Source organism: Ambystoma mexicanum, chromosome 5p (genome assembly GCF_040938575.1).
Source record: "Ambystoma mexicanum isolate Mex_15411 chromosome 5p, UKY_AmexF1_1, whole genome shotgun sequence".
Lineage (NCBI taxonomy): Eukaryota > Metazoa > Chordata > Amphibia > Caudata > Ambystomatidae > Ambystoma > Ambystoma mexicanum.
In genome coordinates, this window is record NC_090930.1 from 234,998,126 (window position 1) to 235,016,024 (window position 17,899).

Below are 17,899 nucleotides of genomic sequence, written 5' to 3' on the forward strand. Positions count from 1 at the left end.
AACAACTGACTTTGAGGGAGTTAGAGGTGGAGGAGCAAAGAACTCGGGAGGGAAGGTATTTATGGAGGAACAGCTAAGGTATGTTGGACCCAGGCCCCAGAAAGCCTTGTAGACAATGCAAAGGGTTTTGAATATAATCCTTGCATCCACTGGGAGTCAATGAAGAGAATTCAGGGCTGGAGAGATACGATCCCAGGGCTTGAGGCCTAGGACAAGTCTCGCAGTCCAGTTCTGGATAAGTTGCAGAGGGCGGAAAATAGAAGCAGATATATTTAGAAAGAGACTTCCTGCTGTAATCCAACCTAGAGATAACCAGGGCTCGAGAGACAGTGAGCTTCTGGGGGAAGGAGAGGAAAGGCAGAGTACCCCTGATGAGGTGCAGCAGGAAGTGTGATTTTTTAGAGACATCAGAGATGTGGGTGGAGAAGGAAGGTGTGGAGTCAAAGATGACCCCGATGCTCCGAGTCTCGCAGGTGGGCTAGGAGGTTAGCCAAGGTAGGGAGGCCAGAGAGTGACAGGAAAGGAGGGTGAAGGTGAGCCAATGAGGAGGATCTCCAGCTTGCTGGCATTCAGGCAGAGATCATTGGCTGCACACCAATCCTGAAAGGCAATCAGAGGTGTGAGAAGTAAAGATGTAGCCGAGGGAATCCTGAAAATTTGTTGAGTGTCATCCGCATAGCATTGAAAATTGGAGCAGAAAATGGCAATGCGGTGGGCGAGGGTTGCCAGGTATTGGTTGAAAAGCCAGGGTGAGATGTTAGACCACTGGGGAACACTGCAGGTATAAAGGGAGATAGATGAAAGGAAGAACCCAAGTTGAGGAAAGAGGTAAGCCAAGCAAGAGCCTAATCGGTGATACCCAGGTTGTCACAGAGGCGGTTGAGCAGGCTGGTATGGTTTACCGTGTCGAAGGCAGAAGAGAGATCGAGTAGGATGAGGAGAGAAGGAATGTTAGAGCCAAGGTTGGAGAGTAGATCTTCACAGATGTTAAGGAGAGCAAATTCAGTGCTTCTGGCAGCTGTAAACCCCGACTGATGGTCATGGAGACAACCAACAAAATCAGAGTGAAGGTTAAGCAGTGCGATGGCCAGATTTTCCAGCAATTTGCCCAGGAAAGGAGTGATTGAGAGGGGCAATAATTATCTGGCCAGGAAGGGTCAGCAGTGGGTTTCTTGAGAAGAGGGTGCACAAGCACATGCTTCAGATGGGAGCAGAAGCTTCCTGAGGCAAAGGAGATGTTGCAGAAATCAGCCAGGGCAGGAGCGAGGGTGTCAATTTGATCCTTAATGGTTTTGGAAGAACAGGGAGGAACCTGTTTTGACGAGACATTCATTGATCGGACTTGTCTAGAGACCTCATCAGGGGAGAAAAGAGGAAAGGATGAAAAAGAGGGTGGGGTGGCTGTAGGAGGGCCAGAGTTCACAGACAGAGAGGGAAGGAGAGGGGAGGGGGTCAAAGGGTGGACAGCATATCCTGGGTTTTAGAGATGAAGTGAGAGTCAAGGGCTGTGCGAAGGGACTGGGAGGCGACAGGAGAGGAAGGGACTGCAGCAGGGTGGGCCAGCTCCTTGCAGATTTTAAAGAGTTCAGCATAGTTGTAAGTTGCAGCAGAGACACGGGCTTGGATGTGGGCTCTCTTCTTGGTGTGGAAAGAGAGTTGGTATTGCCTTTCGAGCAGGCGACAGGCCAGTTTGTCAGAGGATGAACAAGAAGCCCTCCATCTCCTCTCAGCCACCCTACACTTACATTTAAGTGTAGCTAGGTCAGAGTCATACCAAGAATTGCACTTGGCTTTGGGCTTCAAACGGATCATCATGATGGGGGCAAGAGCATCAAGAGTATCGGAAACAGAAGAGTAGAGCACTTCTTCATTTGAGGGAAATTAGACAGATTTCTGTTGATGTAGCATTATGAAAAAGTACCAATGATCTGAATGCGGTCTATTTTATTTCAAAGTTCCTACACAGGGCTTGGCTAACGAGATTACATTTTGTAAAACATCCTGTGATATATTTCCCTGGTTATGTGTAAAGTATTTTTTTAGAATGTATAGTATTTGATCCACTGGTTTTATTCAAATCTTAAATATAGATTGTTTATGTCTTAGAAATTTATGTTTTTAGGTTTATTCTTGGTTGTCCTGGTAATATATGTAATTTTTACTGTCACATTATGTTCAACTGTTATAATGTGATGTAATGCTGCTTTTATGGTTCTCAAAGCTGAATAAAGTTATGTTTGAAAAACAAGTGACTGCAGTGGTTTGCATTCCACGCAATTTTCAATTAGTAGCACTAATTCCCCTTATAGATTTTTGTTGCACAAACACCTAATTTATCACTCTGGCTGCCCCCACTCCATTACATGAATTGCATCACCCTAGAAGATAGTATTTTGCATCAACATTGTAGCCCACAATTACTCAACATCAGCTTAAGCCATTAACAGAATAAATTCAGCTGTATATTTGTGTTTCTGAATACAAGACCCTTTGGGCTTTAAAGAGATAAACTCTCACTTTTAAATTATATGTAAATGACAGAACACAGGGTATGTATATATCAACAACAGTTTTCGTGTTCTCAAATTACATTCCATTGAGTTCCATTTCCTTTATTTCTCCAGATTTTACTCTTGTCAAATATGGATATGCTGGAATTGAGAGTGGTTTCATTTACCTTTTATGTTGTAATGTATGATTTTAGAGAGCCAGCAGGGGACTCAGCGAGCCTAAAATCCTTCCTTAAGCCAATCCTGTATTCAGGTTGTTTATTGGGAAGTCAATGTCCAAGTACACGTAAGTAATGGTGTTGCTTCTATGAGCTGGTCTCCTGCCTTCATATTTAGTCCTTCCAGTGTTATCAGCTCCCCATCTTTAGTTGGTTCCTCAAAGTCTATCTCTCCACAATCTGTCATTCTCCTTACTTCTTCCTTATTAATAATTGTTTCTTATTAATCATCAGTCCTTACGTCCTGTGCGCATCCAAATACATATATTCTATAGGTGCACCTGAGCCTTTTGACAGTGGTGTGGTTTCCCAGACAAATGATCAGAAAAGGTGGGAGGGAAGATTGCTCCTTTTGAAGAGATGCTTTTATTGTTTCTGACATAACTTTGACTAAAACATGTGTGATTGATAAATCATTTCTTTCCAGTTTCTGCAAGTCAGGACTCACATTTAGATACTTTGACTTATTGCATTCAGATCATTTCTGATGCACATATTTGTTGTTGCACTTTTTCTGGCTATTCAAAACATGGCACAATATATTGTGTATTACACATTCTTATAGCTATTACTTCTATCTACAAACTATCAAATTGTTTTTAATGTGAGATTCCCCTCATGTAAATGAATTTGGTTATCTAGTTTGATGTTGCAGGTAGGTGGCAGTAGTGTTGCAATGTCTAAATACTCCCTTGTGTATGCTATGTATATCCAGTGCAGGTGTTTTTGTTTGCTGGGCATACTTTCCATAACCTTCCCATTAACTGTAGAGCAGGCGTCTATTTGTTGTGCATATAGAGTTCGGTAACGTTTCCCTGAATCTCCTGGGATAACATCATTTTTAAGAGATGCTTTAGCCCATGACAAATTATGACAAGGGCTTTGAAGCTGAGGACTTGAATCCACTAGTGTACATCTAAAATGGTCATACGAGATACGCTCTTTTGAAAAGGCCAAAACTGGATCGAAACATTATTTAAGGATGTAATTCATGTACATTCCTAGTCTGGGCCAGGCCAACAAATGTAAATATATGGAGTGTGTCTAATTCTCCATTTCAGCAGATTCCAAGCTTCCTCCTTTCCAACATAGATAAAAAAGCATTATGACATTTTAAATGGGGTTTCAGTGTTACCCTAAATGTCCGATCCTTTTGGTTAAAATGAAACATATGCAACTCTAGTCATTGAATATCAGTCACCTTTGAACTGCAGATACACCTTTTCCTTGCAGAGCATATTTGAGATTATGAGGACATATTAGGGAATCCAGTGTTTTGAAACTGCATTTTTGTAGCTTTCTGTATTCCTTGGACATAGTTTTTGTGTTGATTCTCAGCCTTGTCCTATTGAATTGTTACACAGTGGCTGAAAGAAAATATGTAATTTACATTGTTGTATTCATGTGAAATTCGTCCTTGAAAATGATGGCAATCCAAAAGTTAAGTTTAACATATTTACAAAGTGTTGGGCATGTGCAGATTTCTTTGCACTTAAGGTTTACTATTCGGGGGGGGGGGTGGCTGACCGCTTTGGTAATTCTGGGGCATCTCTTGATTTTTAGCTGGCCTGAGAATCAGGGGAAATCTCAAAGAAAACATTGACCAATATGATTCAACATTCCCAGGGTCCCCTAGGGGCCTGCTTCAGACAGGACTTGAGGAAGTAGCCCTGCTGTTGATTTTGCCAGAGCCCTCCCCACTCCAAACTCCAGGACTGCTTTCATTTTCTGCTACTGACTGTTGCTGCCTTCTCATTTGTAGTAGAGTTGTGCCCCACTGGACATCCTGTGGACTCCCTAGGGGAGGCATCTCCACAATTTGCATACTACTGTCTTACCTTTAAAATACAGAATGATTGTGTGAATTTCGTGTTATATGGTAGTATGGTAGTTTATCATGTTTTGCGTTTTGGAAGATGGTTGAGAGGTTTCTCCCTGTCAGTCTCCCAAACCCTTTCTGTTAATTTTGAGGGTGAGGTCTTTCTCATGCTGTGTATGATAGAGTTCTGGGTTCAGCATTGTTTAGGTAGCTTTGCAGTGCAGCTCTCTGAATATGCCTATGTGCTCCTTTTCCTCGCACCCTTTGACAGCTGGTTCTTGCTGCTTCGATGTCTGCTTTTTCAGCGCACCTGAGATGCGGCTATAGGGACTGCAGTTTGTGACCTTGATTATTTGTTTTTTATTTTTGAGACACCTGCCAATGAGTATTCAGTCTTCGACGCCCCACCTTGCTTTATGATTTTGGATTTCAGTATTTCTAAAGCGCACCAAACAGAGTAAACTATATACAGACACTGATGTCAACTAATAGATAGGATTTAAGAGTGTAAGTTCAATAAAAATTCTGAGTGAGGACAACTATTTGAATAGAAAGGTTTTCAGGCTCTTTCTAAATAGTATTAAAGAGTTACAGGACCTAATTTCTAATGGAAGTTGATTCCATATTTTTGGCCCAAACACTCTGAATCTTCTGTCTCCCCTGGAGACCAAATTAGAATTTGGCACACAGATCAGGAGTTGGTCTCTTGAGCGGAGAAATCTACATGGACAATATTGGGGGATTTTATCCACCAGATATTCAGGGGCAAGTCCATTCAGACCCTTGTACATCAGGCACTCTATTTTAAAATGTATTCTGTCCTCTACCTTAAGCCAATGAACAGACCTTCGTAAGGCAGTGACATGGTCCCTTTTCCCAAGATGTCCAAGTAATCTGACTGCAGCGTTTTGGCCTATCTGCAGTCTGTCAATCTGTTTAGCTGGGACTCCTACCAGCAAACTGTTGCAGTAATCCAGGTGGGGATTGGCCATGGCTCCCACCACCACTGCATGGTCTTCTGTCGGAATAAAAGTAAGCAAATTCCTCAACATCCGAAGTGCGTAGAATACTGCCTTAACTTTTGCCACCAGCTGAACTTCACAACCAAGGTTCATGTGCCATATGCAGCCCAAATTCCTAACCTTGTTAACATATTGAAGTTCTTCCCCCAAGATCAGTGGAGGCAACCTCTGTATATCCAGTACCATTTTTCCCTTCAGATCGAACAAAATCATCTCATTCTTAGCCGCATTCAACTATAGTTGATTTTCTGCCATCCAACCATTAAGCTCATTCATACGCAGGTTGATTTTTACAAATACTTCCTCCATATTCTTTATCTCAATATACAACTGTGTATCATCGGCGTAGGAATGGAACCGAATGCTGTGTTTCCGAAATATATTGAACACTGGGCGAAAATATAGATAAAAAATCAATGGAGACAAAAATGAACCTTGAGGTACCCCACAGTCTAGACATATCCACTCTGAGACAAAAACTTCCAGCAGCACTTTTTGCATTCTATCCTTCATCAAGGATCCAAACCATTTTATTACTAGTTCTGATGCCCTTCCTACATTCTTGATGCGCTGTAAAATAATACAGTGGTCCACAGTATCAAAGGCTACGGACAGGTCCAACTTTAATAAAAGTGTGGACCCTACATTGTCCGCAGTCTCCAGCAAATCCTTGTGTACAGCCAAGAGTGCTGACTCCCTCCCATGATTGGGACGGAATCTGGATTGAAGCTTGTCTAACATGGTTTCTTTATCCACAAATTCATGGAACTGTGGGGCTTTTATGTCCCTAGTGACCATGGCTCATTGCTCTTGGACCATAGTGTGGGTCAGACTCTTTGGGATCCAGCCTCCTTTCTTGCTTCTTGCGGGATTACCTGCCCTGGGGCTCAGTCATCAGGCTCCGAGACTGGCAGCTCTTTTGAAACCCTTTGGATCTCCCTCTGCAATGGTTGCCCAGACTCACACATGGAATCCGGCTGGACAGATGTTGCTAGAGTGTTCTTGGATGATGGTGTTTCTGGAAGGTTCTTCCTGGTCATCTAGCTCTGGGAAAAGGTTTGCTCCTGTCTTGCTCAGTTGTTCATCAGGGACCTGGGAGTTGGGCTATTTTGCTTTCATTCCTAGGTTTTTGCCTGTGTCTTCTGTGATTGGGTTTGTCTGGGTGTTGAAATGTCCAATAGATAGAGGCCTAAGGCTCCCTGACGTAGGCCTGTAGAACAGTATGTATACATGCCTATCAACTGTCCATGGCTTTTTACCCATCTCCTGTTGATTTGATGTTTTGAGGGGTATCCCCCACAATTACCCCTTTCTCTTTGGTGGGGAGGGTTGCTTGTGACTTTCCATTGGACCGCCATTGCTTCCATTATGCATGGAGAATGTCAATCCTTAATGGTGTGGCTATGTGCAAGTTTGATATTTCAATGTTGTGTCTGCTTCATGCAGTGGGTAGTGTGAAAAGGAGACATAGGTGTAGGAGTAATGAAAATTACAAGTGAATGATTGTATTGGAACACATTCATAGTGTAAATATTGTGAGGGGTATAGTAGAGGTAGGAGTAATGGGGATAACTTGTGAATGGTTGTCACAGATCACCTTCATTGTTTAAGTACTGTGACGAGGAAGAATAGAGGTAGGGATAATGGGGATTACCGGTAAGTAATCCGACCTGGTTTTAAGTGTAAGATTGTGCCATGCAATCACCTGTTTAGTGCTTCCCGTTGCAGTGCAATGTCGGCCAACGGTGCTATCTGGTTCTGTGGGCATATTGTGTGTGTGTGGCTGGCGCAACAATTTTTTCATTTGCACTGTTGGATTCTGCTCTGACTTTACTGTGTGAGTCAGTTAGGCCCACAGTTGTTTTTAGCACTGACACAGCTAACATGTCAGTAGATCATGACAGTGCTCTAGGCGTTTTTATGTTGTAAACATGGACACTAAATAATTGGCATTTCTTCACACACCCTCATGTTAACTTGTTTTTTTTGTTTGGGAGCTAATATAACCTGATAATGGATTACGGAGGAGGGGGTATTTTGTGGGGTATTATATAGGCAATGTTTATTTTTCTCATTTCATTATTTGGAGGACGATTCATTGAAATATGTCTCCAGTCAGTCCTGACATTTAGTGCTCAATCGATTTGATTACTATCATGGTTTTTATCTCAAATTCCAGGTTTATTTGTTCATGTGATTTTGATTTACTTTGATCGTCTTTATACTGAATAAAGCTTTTGTTGACTGACAAATTTCTTCGTTTTGAACCAAAAAAAGAATACAATTTTAACCATACCGTTCTTCTGATAACATAACTCGTTACATTATTTTAAAATCAATAAGAATGTATTCATTTCACCGCCAAACATATGTAAAGTTAATAATTACTCAGTCAAAGTGATGTAAGCCAACTCAAAATAATATTTTCCAGCTCTTTCTCTTATTTCTTTTCAACAAATTGTCAATTGACATTAGTCATGATTTTACATATGAATAAGTTCAGATTCCTTTGTTCGACTGAAACCTACTTATCAGCGCTGACAGTCTTAGTGAGAGGTAAATGCCTGCGTTCAGGTCTAGCATTAGAACTACGAATGAGAAATGTAAAAACATGTGATTTAAACTTAATTGTAATTGTAAATTTCGATGAGTTTTAAAAAAAAAAAATCAAGTAACAGTTTGTCTCCTTTCTTGCAAGGATTTCAGAAACAAAAGATACAGTTTGAATGGCACACAAACTATCTTTTCTCTGTGTCTTGACCGTGAAATTGAAATATCTAAATGCAACCAAGCACCAAAGTTATTGTAATTCTAGTACTTTTGTGATGATTGGCGCCTGGTGCAAATGCGGTTCTTTTACATTCCCCTTTACTGTTTGCATTACATGACTTGAGGTATTTCAACATTACAGTTTTTCTGTCAGCAATGTGCAGTTACAGTTTTCTTACTATACATTTTTACCCAGTGAACAAAGAGACAGATTAACATAGATTTGCACAGGCACACATTCGGGAGACGCCCATGTGTATCTCAGATTGCCACCAGCTCTGATGTGCAAAGTCTAACCTGAATCAGCAATGTCTGTGAACAAATCATTGTGATTCGCATTTGTATATGATTTATTTATTTATAAAGCACACTAAACCCACAGTCATTGAGGTGTTGTTACAGAACCAGTTACTTGCAAACAAAAATGTCAGTTAAACCAGGCAGATAGGTACATTGAGGGGGGTCCCCAATTATGCAAATAACCAAGTTTTGAGGGTGCTCTGGAATACCCAGTAGGAGTGTTCAGCTCTCAGGCTGGGTGGAAGAGAATACCATTGTTTAGCTGCCATGAACGGGAAACTCAGGGGTCGATTCATCGAATTAATGTGCGCCGAAAATTCCCGCGCAGAGGTGCCAAAACGTGCGATTTGCAGTAAAAGTGCAAAAATCGCAGTGCAAGTGCGAAAATCGCAGGGAAACCAGCGCACATCGATTCATGGAAGTCCATGCGCGAGAAAAACATTGGATGTGCGCTGAAAAAGTGCGCCGCGCACGCCGGCGCACAGGTCATCCAACAGCGTGCGCCACGGCCACTGCAAAATCGCACATAGCGCGGCGCACATCACAAAAGTAGGCGGAACATGGGGCGTAACACTCGGAATGGGGAACAACGCGTGAAAATATGGGCGTCACGGGGGAAGTACAGGAGGCAAGTGCGCGGAACGCCCACACGCTCGCCTACAACCTGTATTCATGGAATCGAATAGGGCAAACCAGCGCACGGTCAAAGACACGCACAGGGCCAAACAAGTACGCCACAAGAAAGCAGGCGGTAGCGTTCCTGCACCTGAAAAAAATGTGCTCCAAAATGTGCGCTAACAAAAAGCACCCATATACAGCCATGATGAATGGTCCATACAGTGGCACTCTAGGACGAATGAGGAGCAAAGGGGTACCGACAAACACGGACACCCACTGTGTGAAAAATAGCGTTTGCGTGTGTTCCTGGGTGCGCAGGAAGTTCCACACGCGATTGGCCTGGGTACGTGTACTTCGGGGTGCGCGGGAAGTTCCACACGCGATTGGCCTGGGTACGTGTACTTCGGGGTGCGCGGGAAGTTCCACACGCGATTAGCCTGGGTACGTGTACTATGGGGTGCGCGGGAAGTTCCACACGCGATTAGCCTGGGTACGTGTGTTTCAGGGTGCGCGGGAAGTTTCACACGAGATTGGCCTGGGTACGTGTACTTCGGGATGCATGGGAAGTTCCACACGCGATTGGCCTGGGTACGTGTACTTCGAGTGCGTGGGAAGTTCCACACGCAATTGGCCTGGGTACGTGTATTCCGAGGTGCGCGGGAAGATTCACACGCAATTTCAGCAGTGTACGTGTATTTCGGTGGTGCCGGGGAATGCTACACGTGATTTGGCCGTGTGGGTCCTCCCAGGTGTTCCCGCTACACCTTCCATGGCCCCTACAGGCAGCCCACACCACAGGGGACTACCCTGCACCCCTGCTCATGTCCCACAGGCAACCCATCCACCATGGCCATGCCCCCCAGCCAACCCACATGTCACCTTGCACTACTGATCACCAACACATGTCTCCCAGCACCCCCACCCCCCAGCATCCAGGGGCACCCTCCACCAGGCCCCCACACATGTCTCCCACCACTCCCACACCCCAGCAGTGCAGGGCACCTTCCACCAGGCACCCACACATGTCTCCCACCACCCCCACCTCCCAGCAGTGCAGGGGCAGCCTCCACCAGGCCCCCACTCATGTCTCCCACCACCCCCACCCCCCAGCATCCAGGGGCACCCTCCACCAGGCCCCCACTCATGTCCAACTCATGTCTCCCTGCACCCCGACCCCCAGCAGTGCAGGGGCAGCCTCAACCAGGCCCCCACTCATGTCTCCCATCACCCCCACCCCCCAGCAGTGCAGGGCACCCTCCACTAGGCCCCCACACATGTCCCCCTGCACCCCCACCCCGCAGCATCCAGGGGCACCCTCCACCAGGGGCACCCTCCACCAGGCCCCCACTCATGTCCAACTCATGTCTCCCACCACCCCCACCCCCCAGCAGTGCAGGGCACCCTTCACCAGGCCCCCACACATGTCTCCCACCACCCCCACCCCCCAGCAGTGCTGGGGCAGCCTCCACCAGGCCCCCACTCATGTCTCCCATCACCCCCACCCCCAGCAGTGCAGGGGCAGCCTCCAGCAGGCCCCCACTCATGTCTCCCATCACCCCCACCCCCCAGCAGTGCAGGGCAGCCTCCACCATGCCCCCACTCATGTCCCCCTGCACCCCCACCACCCAGCAGTGCAGGGCACCCTCCACCAGGCCCCCACACATGTCTCCCACCACCCCCACCCCCAGCAGTGCAGGGCACCATCCACCAGGCCCCCACACATGTCTCCCACCACCCCCACCCCCCAGCAGTGCAGGGGCAGCCTCCACCAGCCCCCCCCTCATGCCACCCATCACCCCCACCCCTGAGCAGTGCAGGTGCAGCCTCCACCAGGCCCACACTCATGTCTCCCACCACCCCCACCCCCCAGCATCCAGGGGCACCCTCCACCAGGCCCCCACACATGTCCAACTCATGTCTCCCACCACCCCACCCCCCAGCAGTGCAGGGCACCCTCCACCAGGCCCCCACACATGTCTCCCTGCACCCCCACCCCCCAGCAGTGCAGGGGCAGCCTCCACCAGGCCCCCACTCATGTCTCCCATCACCCCCACCCCCCAGCAGTGCAGGGAACCCTCCACCAGGCCCCCACACATGTCCCCCTGTACCCCCACCCCCCAGCATCCAGGGACACCCTTCACCAGGCCCCCACTCATGTCCAACTCATGTCTCCCACCACCCCCACCCCCCAGCAGTGCAGGGCACCCTCCACCAGGACCCCACACATGTCTCCCACCACCCCCACCCCCCAGCAGTGCAGGGGCAGCCTCCACCAGGCCCCCACTCATGTCTCCCATCACCCAAACCCCCCAGCAGTGCAGGGCACCCTCCACCAGGCCCCCAATCATGTCCCCCTGCACCCCCACCCCCCAGCAGTGCAGGGCACCCTCCACCAGGACCCCACACATGTCTCCCACCACCCCCACCCCCCAGCATCCAGGGGCACCCTCCACAAGGCCCCCACTCATGTCTCCCACCACTCCCACCCCCCAGCATCCAGGGGCACCCTCCACCAGGCCCCCACTCATGTCCAACTCATGTCTCCTACCACCCCAACCCCCAAGCAGTGCAGGGGCAGCCTCCACCAGGCCCCCACTCATGTCTCCCATCACCCCCACCCCCAGCAGTGCAGGGGCAGCCTCCACCAGGCCCCCACTCATGTCTCCCATCACCCCCACCCCCCAGCAGTGCAGGGCACCCTCCACCATGCCCCCACATATGTCCCCCTGCACCCCCAACCCCCAGCAGTGCAGGGCACCCTCCACCAGGCCCCCACACATGTCTCCCACCACCCCCACCCCCCAGCAGTGCAGGGGCAGCCTCCACCAGGCCCCCACTCATGTCTCCCATCACCCCCACCCCCAGCAGTGCAGGGGCAGCCTCCACCTGGCCCCCACTCATGTCCAACTCATGTCTCCCACCACCACCACCCCCCAGCATCCAGGGGCACCCTTCACCAGGCCCCCACTCATGTCCAACTCATGTCTCCCTGCACCCCCACCCCCCAGCATCCAGGGGCACCCTCCATAAGGCCCCCACTCATGTCTCCCACCACCCCCACCCCCCCAGCATCCAGGGGCACCCCCCACCAGGCCCCCACTCATGTCTCCCACCACTCCCACCCCCCAGCATCCAGGGGCACCCTCCACCAGGCCCCCACTCATGTCCAACTCATGTCTCCCACCACCCCCACCCCCCAGCAGTGCCTGGGCAGCCTCCACCAGGCCCCCACTCATGTCTCCCATCACCCCCACCCCCAGCAGTGCAGGGGCAGCCTCCACCAGGCCCCCACTCATGTCTCCCATCACCCCCACCCCCCAGCAGTGCAGGGCACCCTCCACCATGCCCCCACACATGTCCCCCTGCACCCCCACCCCCCAGCAGTGCAGGGCACCCTCCACCAGGCCCCCACACATGTCTCCCACCACCCCCACCCCCCAGCAGTGCAGGGGCAGCCTCCACCAGGCCCCAACTCATGTCTACCATCACCCCCACCCCCCAGCAGTGCAGGGGCACCCTCCACCAGGCCCCCACTCATGTCCAACTCATGTCTCCCTGCACCCCTACCCCCCAGCAGTGCAGGGACAGCCTCCACCAGGCCCCCACTCATGTCTCCCATCACCCCCACCCCCCAGCAGTGCAGTGCACCCTCCACCAGGCCCCCAAACATGTCCCCATGCACCCCCACCCCCCAGCATCCAGGGGCACCCTCCACCAGGACCCCACTCATGTCCAACTCATGTCTCCCATCACCCTCACCCCCCAGCAGTGCAGGGCACCCTCCACCAGGCCCCCACACATGTCTCCCACCACTCCCACACCCCAGCAGTGCAGGGCACCCTCCACCAGGCACCCACACATGTCTCCCACCACCCCCACCTCCCAGCAGTGCAGGGGCAGCCTCCACCAGGCCCCCACTCATGTCTCCCACCACCCCCACCCCCCAGCATCCAGGGGCACCCTCCACCAGGCCCCCACTCATGTCCAACTCATGTCTCCCTGCACCCCGACCCCCAGCAGTGCAGGGGCAGCCTCAACCAGGCCCCCACTCATGTCTCCCATCACCCCCACCCCCCAGCAGTGCAGGGCACCCTCCACTAGGCCCCCACACATGTCCCCCTGCACCCCCACCCCGCAGCATCCAGGGGCACCCTCCACCAGGGGCACCCTCCACCAGGCCCCCACTCATGTCCAACTCATGTCTCCCACCACCCCCACCCCCCAGCAGTGCAGGGCACCCTTCACCAGGCCCCCACACATGTCTCCCACCACCCCCACCCCCCAGCAGTGCTGGGGCAGCCTCCACCAGGCCCCCACTCATGTCTCCCATCACCCCCACCCCCAGCAGTGCAGGGGCAGCCTCCAGCAGGCCCCCACTCATGTCTCCCATCACCCCCACCCCCCAGCAGTGCAGGGCAGCCTCCACCATGCCCCCACTCATGTCCCCCTGCACCCCCACCACCCAGCAGTGCAGGGCACCCTCCACCAGGCCCCCACACATGTCTCCCACCACCCTCACCCCCAGCAGTGCAGGGCACCATCCACCAGGCCCCCACACATGTCTCCCACCACCCCCACCCCCCAGCAGTGCAGGGGCAGCCTCCACCAGCCCCCCCCCTCATGCCACCCATCACCCCCACCCCTGAGCAGTGCAGGTGCAGCCTCCACCAGGCCCACACTCATGTCTCCCACCACCCCCACCCCCCAGCATCCAGGGGCACCCTCCACCAGGCCCCCACACATGTCCAACTCATGTCTCCCACCACCCCACCCCCCAGCAGTGCAGGGCACCCTCCACCAGGCCCCCACACATGTCTCCCTGCACCCCCACCCCCCAGCAGTGCAGGGGCAGCCTCCACCAGGCCCCCACTCATGTCTCCCATCACCCCCACCCCCCAGCAGTGCAGGGAACCCTCCACCAGGCCCCCACACATGTCCCCCTGTACCCCCACCCCCCAGCATCCAGGGACACCCTTCACCAGGCCCCCACTCATGTCCAACTCATGTCTCCCACCACCCCCACCCCCCAGCAGTGCAGGGCACCCTCCACCAGGACCCCACACATGTCTCCCACCACCCCCACCCCCCAGCAGTGCAGGGGCAGCCTCCACCAGGCCCCCACTCATGTCTCCCATCACCCAAACCCCCCAGCAGTGCAGGGCACCCTCCACCAGGCCCCCAATCATGTCCCCCTGCACCCCCACCCCCCAGCAGTGCAGGGCACCCTCCACCAGGACCCCACACATGTCTCCCACCACCCCCACCCCCCAGCATCCAGGGGCACCCTCCACAAGGCCCCCACTCATGTCTCCCACCACTCCCACCCCCCAGCATCCAGGGGCACCCTCCACCAGGCCCCCACTCATGTCCAACTCATGTCTCCTACCACCCCAACCCCCAAGCAGTGCAGGGGCAGCCTCCACCAGGCCCCCACTCATGTCTCCCATCACCCCCACCCCCAGCAGTGCAGGGGCAGCCTCCACCAGGCCCCCACTCATGTCTCCCATCACCCCCACCCCCCAGCAGTGCAGGGCACCCTCCACCATGCCCCCACATATGTCCCCCTGCACCCCCAACCCCCAGCAGTGCAGGGCACCCTCCACCAGGCCCCCACACATGTCTCCCACCACCCCCACCCCCCAGCAGTGCAGGGGCAGCCTCCACCAGGCCCCCACTCATGTCTCCCATCACCCCCACCCCCAGCAGTGCAGGGGCAGCCTCCACCTGGCCCCCACTCATGTCCAACTCATGTCTCCCACCACCACCACCCCCCAGCATCCAGGGGCACCCTCCACCAGGCCCCCACTCATGTCCAACTCATGTCTCCCTGCACCCCCACCCCCCAGCATCCAGGGGCACCCTCCATAAGGCCCCCACTCATGTCTCCCACCACCCCCACCCCCCCAGCATCCAGGGGCACCCCCCACCAGGCCCCCACTCATGTCTCCCACCACTCCCACCCCCCAGCAGCCAGGGGCACCCTCCACCAGGCCCCCACTCATGTCCAACTCATGTCTCCCACCACCCCCACCCCCCAGCAGTGCCTGGGCAGCCTCCACCAGGCCCCCACTCATGTCTCCCATCACCCCCACCCCCAGCAGTGCAGGGGCAGCCTCCACCAGGCCCCCACTCATGTCTCCCATCACCCCCACCCCCCAGCAGTGCAGGGCACCCTCCACCATGCCCCCACTCATGTCCCCCTGCACCCCCACCCCCCAGCAGTGCAGGGCACCCTCCACCAGGCCCCCACACATGTCTCCCACCACCCCCACCCCCCAGCAGTGCAGGGGCAGCCTCCACCAGGCCCCAACTCATGTCTACCATCACCCCCACCCCCCAGCAGTGCAGGGGCACCCTCCACCAGGCCCCCACTCATGTCCAACTCATGTCTCCCTGCACCCCTACCCCCCAGCAGTGCAGGGACAGCCTCCACCAGGCCCCCACTCATGTCTCCCATCACCCCCACCCCCCAGCAGTGCAGTGCACCCTCCACCAGGCCCCCAAACATGTCCCCATGCACCCCCACCCCCCAGCATCCAGGGGCACCCTCCACCAGGACCCCACTCATGTCCAACTCATGTCTCCCATCACCCTCACCCCCCAGCAGTGCAGGGCACCCTCCACCAGGCCCCCACACATGTCTCCCATTACCCCTACCACCCATCAGTGCAGAGGCAGCCTACACCAGGCCCACACTCATGTCTCCCACCACCCCCACCCCCCAGCATCCAGGGGCACCCTCCACCAGGCCCCCACTCATGTCCAACTCATGTCTCCCTGCACCCCCACCCCCCAGCAGTGCAGGGGCAGCCTCCACCAGGCCCCCACTCATGTCTCCCATCACCCCCATCCCCCAGCAGTGCAGGGCACCCTCCACCAGGCCCCCACACATGTCCCCCTGCACCCCCACCCCCCAGCATCCAGGGGCACCCTCCACCAGGCCCCCACCCATGTCCAACTCATGTCACCCACCACCCTCACCCACCAGCAGTGCAGGGCACCCTCCACCAGGCTACCCACACATGTCTCCCACCACCCCCACCACTCAGCAGTGCAGGGGCAGCCTCCACCAGGCCCACTCATGTCTCCCATCACCCCCACCCCCCAGCAGTAAAGGGCACCCTCCACCAGGCCCCCACTCATGTCCCCCTGCACCGCCACCCCCCAGCATCCAGGGGCACCCTTCACCAGGCCCCCACTCATGTCCAACTCATGTCTCCCTGCACCCCCACCCCCCAGCAGTGCAGGGCACCCTCCACCAGGCCCCCACACATGTCTCCCTGCACCCCCACCCCCCAGCAGTGCAGGGGCACCCTCCACCAGGCCCCCACACATGTCCCCCTGCACCCCCACCCCCCAGCATCCAGGGGCACCCTTCACCAGGCCCCCACTCATGTCCAACTCATGTCTCCCACCACTCCCACCCCCCAGCAGTGCAGGGCACCGTCCACCAGGCCCCCACACATGTCTCCCACCACCCCCACCCCCCAGCAGTGCAGGGGCAGCCTCCACCAGGCCCCCACTCATGTCTCCCATCACCGAAACCCCCCAGCGGTGCAGGGCACCCTCCACCAGGCCCCCACCCATGTCCCCCTGCACCCCCACCCCCCAGCAGTGCAGGGCACCCTCCACCAGGACCCCACACATGTCTCCCACCACCCCCACCCCCCAGCATCCAGGGGCACCCTCCACCAGGCCCCCACTCATGTCTCCCACCACTCCCACCCCCCAGCATCCAGGGGCACCCTCCACCAGGCCCCCACTCATGTCCAACTCATGTCTCCTACCACCCCCACCCCCCAGCAGTGCAGGGGCAGCCTCCACCAGGCCCCCACTCATGTCTCCCATCACCCCCACCCCCAGCAGTGCAGGGGCAGCCTCCACCAGGCCCCCACTCATGTCTCCCATCACCCCCACCCCCCAGCAGTGCAGGGCACCCTCCACCATGCCCCCACTCATGTCCCCCTGCACCCCCACCCCCCAGCAGTGCTGGGCACCCTCCACCAGGCCCCCACACATGTCTCCCACTACCCCCACCCCCCAGCAGTGCAGGGGCAGCCTCCACCAGGCCCCCACTCATGTCTCCCATCACCCCCACCCCCAGCAGTGCAGGGGCAGCCTCCACCTGGCCCCCATTCATGTCCAACTCATGTCTCCCACCATCACCACCCCCCAGCATCGAGGGGCACCCTCCACCAGGTCCCCACTCATGTCCAACTCATGTCTCCCTGCACCCCCACCCCCCAGCAGTGCAGGGGCAGCCTCCACCAGGCCCCCACTCATGTCTCCCATCACCCCCACCCCCCAGCAGTGCAGGGCACCCTCCACCACGCCCCCACACATGTCCCCCTGCACCCCCACCCCCCAGCTTCCAGGGGCACCCTCCATAAGGCCCACACTGATGTCTCCCACCACCCCCACCCAACAGCATCCAGGGGCACCCTCCACCAGGCCCCCACTCATGTCTCCCACCGCTCCCACCCCCCAGCATCCAGGGGCACCCTCCACCAGGCCCCCACTCATGTCCAACTCATGTCTCCCACCACCCCCACCCCCCAGCAGTGCAGGGGCAGCCTCCACCAGGCCCCCACTCATGTCTCCCATCACACCCACCCCCAGCAGTGCAGGGGCAGCCTCCACCAG